A 9,775-nucleotide genomic window follows, 5' to 3' on the forward strand; every position below is an offset into this window, starting at 1 on the left:
TCTATGTATGGTAGGAGAGAAGGATCAATGTTCATTCATTCCCCTAGATAGATATCCAGTTATTTCAGCACCATTTTTGAAAAGATTTTCTTTTCCTGTTGGATTACTTTGGTGCATTGGTCCAAAATCAAATGATTAGATGAATGTGTGTCTACTTTGAACTCTACTCTGTTCCATGAATCTACCTGTGGGTAGTTGGGCAAGTACCACATAGTCTTGATTACTATAGCTTTAAAAGAAATGTCATAATTAGGTAAGATAAGTCCTACAACTTTGTTCTCCTTTCCTCAAGATTTCTTTGGCTATTTTAGTGATATGACATTTCCATATACATTTTAAAAGAGGCTTGACAATTTCTTTTAAAAAGCTTTCTGGAATTTTAATAGGGATTACATTGAATCTGTAGATCAACTTGGAGAAAACTGATGTCTAAGCAATGTTGAATCCTCTAATCTGTGACACTGAAATACATCTCCATTTTGTTAGTTTGATATTCTTTAATTAATGTTTTATATTTTTCAGTATGGAGGTCTTTCATATCTTTTGTTAAATTTATCCCCAAGTATTTTATGTTTTCTAAGGTATTATAAATAAAATCATATTAAAAGAATCAGTTTCCAATTGTTTGCTGCAACTTATTTTTGTATATTAACCTTATTGTCTGTGAATTTGCTAATATACTTATTATTTTTAGTAGTTGATTTCTAGGTCATTTTAGGATTTTTCTATGTAAGCAGTGTGTCACTTGTATGATATTGATATTTTTTATTTATTGTTCTTGCCTTACTGGAATATCTAGACTCTCCAATACAATGTTGAATCAAATGACTTTTCCTGAGGTTAGAGAAAAAGCATTCAGTCTTTCACTATTGAGTATGATGATAGCTGAAGGTTTTTCACAGATGCTCTTTATCAGATTAAGGAAGTAACAAATAAAGTATCTTTTTTAAGATACTTAAGGTACTTACTTAAGATACAGTACTTAAGATTCCTTAAGAACTGAGTTTTAATGTGAATAGGTTTTAAATTTTGTTAAGTATTTATTCTGCATCTATTAATATGACAGAATTATTTTCTTTTTGGGGGGAGCATGGGTCTGTTAATATACTGAATTCAGTTGATTGATTTTCTAATGTTAAACAAACCCTGCATTACTGGGATAAACTCAACTTGGTAACAATGTAATATCCTTGTTATATACTGTTGGATAATATTTTGATATCTATGTTAATAAAGAACATTGGCTTGTAATTTTCTTCTTTCTCTTTTTGTAATGTCTTTTTATTAAGGTTATGTGTGGGTGTGGATTGGAAAGTGTTTCCTCATCCTCCATTTTCTCAAAAAGCTTGCATAAAGTTGGTATTATTTATCCTTAAATGTTTGACAGAATTCATCAGTGAAACCATTTGGGCCTGGAGTTTTCTTTATGGGTAGAATTCAATTTCTTTAACATAGGGCTATTCAGAATTTGTGTTAGTTTTGGTTAGTCATATTTTTTAAAGAATTTCTCTACTTCATCTAAGTGGTTGAATATTTGGGTATAATGCTGTTCATAATATTTCCTTATTATTCTTTGAATATTTTCAGGATTTGTAGTGATGTTTCCTCTTTCACTCCTGGTATTCATATAGTGGTAATTTGTTTTCTCTCTTTCTCCCATAAGCTTTGCTAGCATTTATCATTTTGTTGATGTTCTCAATGAGGCACTTTTTGGCTTTAAAATTTTTTCTCTGTCATTTTCTATTTCATTCAATTTTGTTCTTTAGTATTTCCTTTACTTACTTTGATCTTATTTTTCTAGCTTTTTAAGGTGAAATCTCAGATCATTAAGATCTTTTTTCTTTTCTAATATAAGCCTCTAAAGCTGTAATTTTTCTCTAAATTATGTTTTAGCTGAATCTCAAATTTTGATGTGTAGTTTAAAAAAAAATCCTTCAGTCTGAAGTATTTTGAAATTTTCATTGTGATTTACTCTTTGATGGGTTATTTGGAAGTGTGTTATTTGTTGCCAAATATTTAGGGTTTTCCTAGGTATCTTATTCATATTGACTTTTAATTTAGTTTCATAGTAATTGGAGAACATATGCTATATGATTTAAATCCTTGTAAATTTATTCAGCTTTGTTTTATGACCCAGCCTATGGTCTATCTTAATGAGTGAACTATGTGAACTTAATAAGAAGTTTAGTTGTATTGCAGTTTTAGGTATTTTGTTCAAAAAATATCAATTAGATCAAAGTGGCTGATAGGTTATTCATATCATTTATGTCTTTACTGATTTTTTTAGTCTAGTTTTTCTAACTACTCCTAGGAGATAAACTTTTCTATTTTGTTTATGGAATTATCTAATTTTCTCTTTAATTCTATCAATTTTTGCTTCCTGTATTTTGAGGCTATGTTATTAGGCATAAGCATATCTATGATTATTATTTCTAATGTATTCACTCTTTTATTGTTGTGATGTGCCCTTCTTTATCTTTGATAATTACTATTTGTCTTGTGCTCTATTGTAACCAATATTAACATAACCATGCCAGTCTTATTGTGCTTGCTGGTTGCGTGGTACATCTGTTTTTTCATCCATTTACTCTCAACTTATCTGTGTCTTTCTATATAAATTGTGTCTCATAAATAGCATATAGTTGGGTTTTGCTCTTTTATCCATCATGTGTTTATTTTCTTTACATTTATTGTTGAGGTGGGATTTGGATCTACCGCTTAATTGTTTTGGGTTTGTTCTCTCTCTCTCTCTTTTTTTTTTCCTCTGTTCATCCTCCCTTTTTAAAAAAATTATGAGTTAAATATTTAAATACTTTTTTTTTCAATTTATCTATTGGCTTTCTGCTACATCTCTGCATTTTTATATACTTGTCTTAGGGATTACTCTATACATGCTTTCCATTAATATTGTACTATTTATATAAAATTAGAAACCTTGAAGCTGTATAGGTCCACTCACGACTTCCCTCGTTTTCATGCTGTGGTTGCCATATGTATTACTTCTTCATACATTATGCCACAAGATGTTGTTATAATTTTTGCTTTAGACAGTTCCATTTTAAAGAAATTAAGAGAAAAAAGTGTTTATATTTACCATTTCTGATGTTTATTCCCTCCTAAAGATTCAATTTTCCAGTATTTTCCAGTATTGTTTCCCTTCAGCCTGAAGAACTTCTTATATTGCATTTTTGCAGGCAATACATTCTCTTAGTTTTCTTTTATCTTAAGACATCGTTATGCTGTCTTTATTCCTGAAAGATATTTAAACTGGACATAAACTTCTAAGTTAACCATTTTTCTTTTCAAAAACTTTAAAATACCTTGTGTTCTCCATAGTTGCTGATGGGAAGTCAGTGATAATTTAAATATTTGTTCCCTTGTATATAAAACATCTTTTCTTTTTTTCTGGCTTCTTTTAAGATTCTTTATTTAACAAACCGGTTTTCAAAAATTTGACCCTGTTGTACCCTGGCTTGCATTTCTTTGTATTTGTTTTTCTAGGAGTTGGCTGAGCTTCTTGAATCTCCAAATTTATGTCTTATCAAATTTAGGATTGGGGGGCAGTTATTTCTTTTTTTTACAGAAATCATTAAAAAATTTTTTGTGGTTAAATACATGTAACATAAAATTATTATGTAACCATCTTAACCATTTTTAAGTGTATAGTTCAGTAGTTTTAAGTACATTTACATAGTTGTGTAACCATCACCACCATCCATCCACAGAACTCTTTCCATCTTGCAAAACTGAACTCTTCTGTATCCATTAAACAGTAACTTCCCATACCCTCCTCCCCTCAGCCCCTGGAAACCACCATTATACTTTCTATTTCTATGAATTTAACTACCCTAGGTACTCATATAAGTGGAATCATACAGGACTTATCTTTTTGTGACTGGCTTATTTTACTTAACATAGTGCCCTCAAGATTCCTACATGTAGCACACGTAAGAATTTCCTTCCTTTTGAAGGCTGAATAGCATTCATTGTATGAGTATACCACATTTTGTTTATCCATTCATCCACTGGTTAATTTTACAAGGTGGTGATCGATGAAGGTCTCAGTAGTTTCTGTGAGAGGAAACGTATTTGACTATGAGGCAAAAGAAGTCACTAGATGCCTGGGGCTTCTCCCCCACATTAAGGGGGAGAGCCAGTTGAAGAAGGGAGCCTCATAAAAGAAATATTCCAGGGAGTCCTTGCTGTGAAAATGCCTGCTTGAGGATGGGTGCTGCAACCCATGCCCCTCATAACTGCTGCTTCTGAAGCCTGTGTGTGTGCTGGCCAGGGTCTCCTCTCTAGTTCTCAAAGTGTTTGGGTGCAGTAATGGCCATCTGCACTTTGCATATGAGGAAATGGACGTGCAGAGATATTAAGGGGCCCTCTCAGGTCTCCAGTCAGCCTGGCTACAGAGGCTGCCCTTGAAGAATGCATGGAAGGATGGTCAGGACATTGCTGACCATCGCCTCTGTTGGAAGGCACACTGGCCACTCAGAATCCCAGGCTCCTTCCACATCCATGGTGGCTTGATGCAGGGAGGAGGGGTGGAGAAAGGAACAGGGGACATGGAGGCCAAAGATCCCGGTGTGATGTGACCCTCTTGGAGATCTGGAGCAAGGATTTCTCTTCTCCTTTCTTGCCTCTCAGTTTCCTCGTCTGTGAAATATGCATGAGCTCTCATCCCTCAGATGGATGTGGAGGGGCCACAACACACACACTGTGGCAAAGCATCTAACAGAGGGTGGGCAGGGGATAAACGTGCTGTGATTTCACGGCCATACAGCAGACTCCATGATATTCCTGTGTCCTCCAGTTGGAGCCTGTTGGCAGTGAGAGCTCATCTCCCCCTCCTGGAACTCCCCATCTCTGTGGGGAGTGGGGGTGCACTGAGCTGTGAGGGGTCATTCACTCCCTGCTATAGAACTGCCCTGTGGCAACCAGGAGCCCACACTGCCTCCATAGGACTGTGCCTGTCCCCTTGTTCACCCAGGTCCTGTGCATCTGCTGAGAGATCCTGACTCAGGGCTGTCCACAGTATCAGAGCAGAGACAGGTACAGGGACCACAGATCCACTCTCTGTGAGGCAGAGAGGGGACTGGAGGGGAATCGCAAGGCCATTGTCTCCCTCAAGGAGTTCCTCCTCTAGATGGAAAATCAGGCCTTGGAATGACCTGGAGTTTCCCTTGCTGGGAATGGTTTCCTCATGTGACAAAGAAGTGTCAATTACTTCAGGGCCATTCTGTTAAGCTGTGCAGTTGTGTTGTGCCAAATTTGCCCAGCTGGGAGGCATATTTGACTTGAAATTCAGCCCACAGCCCACTTGCCAAGCCTGTGGGCTGCCACTGCGCAGAGGAACACCTTCTGTAATCCACACAAGGGCGCTGTTCAGCTAGCTCACCGACATTGACGAGCATGCTCTCCCGGTCTATTGGGACTGCCTGACTACTGGGAGCAAAGATGCAAGATGTGCAGTGTGTAGCCCCAGCTTGGGGTCCCAGAGATGCTGCAGGGATGCTCCAGGCGGCCAAGAGAAGGCTGCCACAACCTTCCACTCCCATCCCACCCACCTGCCTCAGGGCCCCCTCTTGCCCTCTGTTCCCCAGTCCTGGAGCCTGCTGTGGGATTGGCAGAGACTGACTAGAGGCTCTCAGAGGGAAAAGCAGGAGAGCAAGTTTCCAGAAGTAGGTGGGGATCTGCCAGGGGTGAGTCCCATGAGGACACCTTCCTTAGGTATGTGGGAACCTCCTCTGGTGAGTACGGTGGTGGAGATCATCGGACGCCAAAAGGGCGCAAGGCGAGAGAGGAAAAATCAGGAGCAACCAAGGTGTGGTGAGGGCTTCCTGCTGCTTGCCCAGCACACACGTGTCTCATTTATCCTTGGAGCTGGGCGCTGCTGGTCCCACTCCACATAGGAGCACACTGAGTGGTCTTGATGCTTCTTTTCTCTTGGGCAGTGGCAGAGCCCCCTTTGCTCCACTCCTCTCTAACACTCCAGATGGTTGGCCCTGAGAACAATGTTCCCCCCACCCCAGCCCCACATTCCCCAAGGGCCAAGAGCCCTTTGCAAACCTCCCATCCATCCACACCTTTCTAGGACCTTTGGGCACCAAAAAGGGACGTCAGGGTTTATCGCCTTAGCAAGCACTGCCAGTGGCAGCGGCTGCGTGGGACCAGGAACCCCAGCCACCACCATGGGCTCAGTGACCTGGGCCAAGCACTGGACCGAACTTTCATGTTCTCATCCATGCAGTGAAAGAACTCTAAGGATTCGGTGAGATCGTATCCATATTAGAGTGTTCAGGGTGATGTGTTGCATGGCTCGGAAACCCCTGTTCTCATCCTATCTCATGGAAGGCTTCAGACTGCCTCCTTGGAGACTCCCTCTGCTTTACAGAAGAGGAAACAGGCTCAGGAAGCTGGCCAGCCTTGCCAGAGATTATACCACTGGTCAGGGGCAGAGCTGGGAAGCTCACCTACACTGTCTTCCCTGCTGCAGAAAAGCCAGTGAGGTGGGGAGATTCAAAGGCACTGTGGCAGGATGGTGAAGGGATCAGAATATGCCACCCCAAAACGGGCCCCTTTGACATAAGGATTATTTTGAGCTGAAGGCAATGGAGAAACAGCAGACAGAAAAAGCTCTCTCCGCTGCCCTATCTGTCTAAAGGCAGGGCATAAATTTCCCTGTGTGAAGGTGTTCCCCTCCCTTCTCCCATACCACGAAGAGACCACTTATTACTGGAGGCTGCTCTGACTTGAATCTGCATAAACAAATCTTACTGAGATACCCCTTATCTTCTGTTACTTTCTCCCATATATTTATCTTCCCACAATTCACCATCCCTAGAAGCCCCAGGCTCTTTTCCTTTGTCTTTTCTTTTATCAACTTCTTGTTAAATTGGTATTACAAGCTCCAAATTCTGAGAGTCTCTTTGAGTCACATTTCTTTGTGAAGTCCTGTGCATACATATGTAATTCCATCTGTTCTTTTCTCTTGCTAATATGTCTTTTGTAAGTTTAATTTGCAGGTCTCCAGGTTACAACCTAAGAGGGTAGAGGAAAAAGTTTTTCCCTCCCCTACAAAGACAAGAATCCAGAGGAGGGCCTCATGACCCTTCTCAAGGCACACCATCCCTCAGAGGGCATGGCCCCTGGGATCAGCAGGACTGCCCTCCCCACAACGCATGAACACTGTGTTGTGTACTGAGGGTGTGACTTCCCAGCCTAGGTGAGCAGATACTCACTGAGAAGGCCAGTCACACCCATTAAAGAGTCCCTAGTGTCTGAGCCCCATGAGCAGACATCTTTGAGCTGCAAGCTTATTATAAGGGCATCATCAGTAGGAGAGCCAGCTTGGGGCAGAAGATCCTGGAGGGTTTCCTCTAGGCAATGAGGGGGGATAAAATCCAGAAATTACCCTCAGTTTTGATGCCTTTTTTTTCCCAGGTTCAGCTCAGCAGGACTCACCCAGGAGGTTTTGAAGCCTGTCCATAAGTTCTTTGACACTCCTCCTTATCAAGAGGCAGAGTCTGCTTCCCCTCTCCCTGAATCTGGGCCATGCTGAATTACCCCCTTCTGATGAGTAGAAGGAGGCAGAAATGATGCAGCACGACTTGGGAAGCATGGTCATAAAAGGCAAGATAGCTTCCACCAGGCTCCCTTTTGGGACGCTTTGTCCTTGGAAGCTGGCTGCCATACTGTGAGGAAGCCCATGTATATTGAGGCGCTACATGGAGATGTCCCAGCTAAGGTCTCAGCTGACAGCCAACATTAGCTGCCCGATGTATGAGTGGAGGTGGTTCGTTATGAAGCAATAGGTAACCAAATGGTCGCTGGGGCTAGTTCCCACAGGCTCTATCCAACTCCCTGATCAACCAACACTGCCAATTCTGGACTTAATCCAGAGCAGGACAGGGGCCCCCTGGGGTCCCGTAGCACTGTCTGATAGAGAGGTGCCTGGGGTGGGCCGGATCCTGAGCTCCAGTGAGCTGCCAACTCTGGGCTGCGGTGCCAGTCCAGTCCACACCACTGGTCTCTCATCTAGTCTCACCTGTAGGCCTGAGCGGAGCTGTGGGCATCACCTGAATGATCCTTGCTACAAGACAGGGTCCAGAGCTGATTTGGGCTACTGGGTGTTTGACACCACACCTGAGTAGCCCCTGGGACTGGCTGCCTTGTGGGCTATGAGGGCAGTGAATATTCAAAACTAAGAGGTGATTCTCAGAGTCAAGTCCAGGAGGAGGAAATGAGTCCAGATGTGGGGAAACAGGAGATGTGCTGGGAAGGGGGGCAGGGCAGGCTGGGCGTGATGTGCCTGCTTGATGATGAGAGGCTAGGGTGCACGGATGAGACAGATGGCGTGAGAGCAAGGGTAGGACCAAGGTATCTTCATCTGGATCCAGATCTCCTGTGCTGAATGCTGCCACCTTGGCCATGTTCTGTCAGGTCCTGGTCATCCTCTTCTCCCCAAGACCCCAAGGGCTGCCCCATTTCCTAGTCTCACCCTGTGATTAGGATACTGACCGCTTGGAGCCAGGAGCTGTCCCAGCCTGACTGTTGATACTTCCTCACTCTCACTTCTGCCTTTGGGAGCCCCCAAACCCTTGAGTACCATTGAAGTGGCCAGAACAAAGCCAAGGGCATCTAGCCTCTTTGGACACAGGACCGATGCCCCCTCCCCTAAAGGCATGTCCTGCAGTAAGATCAGCTGTCTCTGGCCTGTGGCCACCCACAGTGGCGGTCCAAGCATGCCTTGCAGTCCAGCCCAGCCCAGTCTCCCCAAACAGCACCATCACTGAAGGGGCAAATCTGCCTGAAGGGCACTGTCCCCACCTTCCCCAGAGGCCTAGTGCCACTCCTTCTCCACTCACCCACTCCTCCCCTAGCTATGTTTTATGCAAACAAATGTTTTCCAGGAGCGTCAGAGTTCATTAGGGAGATGGAGAGCAGCGATCCCAGGCTGCCCACAGGAACCGGACTGGAGGGGCCTCTGGGCAAGCCGACCACCCACGTTGGTCCACAGCCTGCCCTGCGGGCCTTTGGAGGGGCTGGTGAGCAGGGGGGCTGAGAAAGAGTGCTCAATAGAGTTGAACTTCTGTCACTGGCACAGGGCTGCTCATTTTTATTTCTTTAGTTGTTTCGTAGACACTTGTTATTGATTTGTACTTTGTGGGTTTCAACAAAGACAAAAACAGAGCCCTGAGCCCCTGGGAGAGACTGCAGTGGCGAGCACGCTACCACTGGCAGGCGGCTCTCATAGGACATGGGTGGCTGCAGAGGAGGAGGGAGGGTGGGGGTCCCATGCACTTCACTTCCAGAGAGGGGCCTCTGGGAGGCAGGATCTGCTGGGGGATTCCTCTTCCCACCAGGGTTTGGAAGAGCCCCCCTTCTGAGGGGACAGGGAGAAGGAAGTCCCAGGATGGGGAGAAGGGGGGGCATATGTGAGGAAAAGGCAGGATTTCCTGAGGGTACCAGGACCCTCCCTGGCCCCTGGGCCTCTGAACCCTGCCCTGGGCCTCTCTCCCTACTGACCCACTCTCCCAAATGCTCAACACACTGTCCAAACAGGAGTCACAAATGAGGTTTATGCTTCCATGTCAAGCCATCACCTTTTAACAAAATTCTGTTGGTGCTTTTTTTTTTTAACAGCTTCATTGAGGTATAACTGACATATACCAAGCCGTGCCCATTTCAAGTGTGCAATTTGATAACTTAGACTCAGGTGGGCTTCCGTGAAACTGTCACCACCATCAATATAATGAGCACATCGTCACCCTCC

This window comes from Physeter macrocephalus, chromosome 11 (assembly GCF_002837175.3).
Source record: "Physeter macrocephalus isolate SW-GA chromosome 11, ASM283717v5, whole genome shotgun sequence".
Classification (NCBI taxonomy): Eukaryota; Metazoa; Chordata; class Mammalia; order Artiodactyla; family Physeteridae; genus Physeter; species Physeter macrocephalus.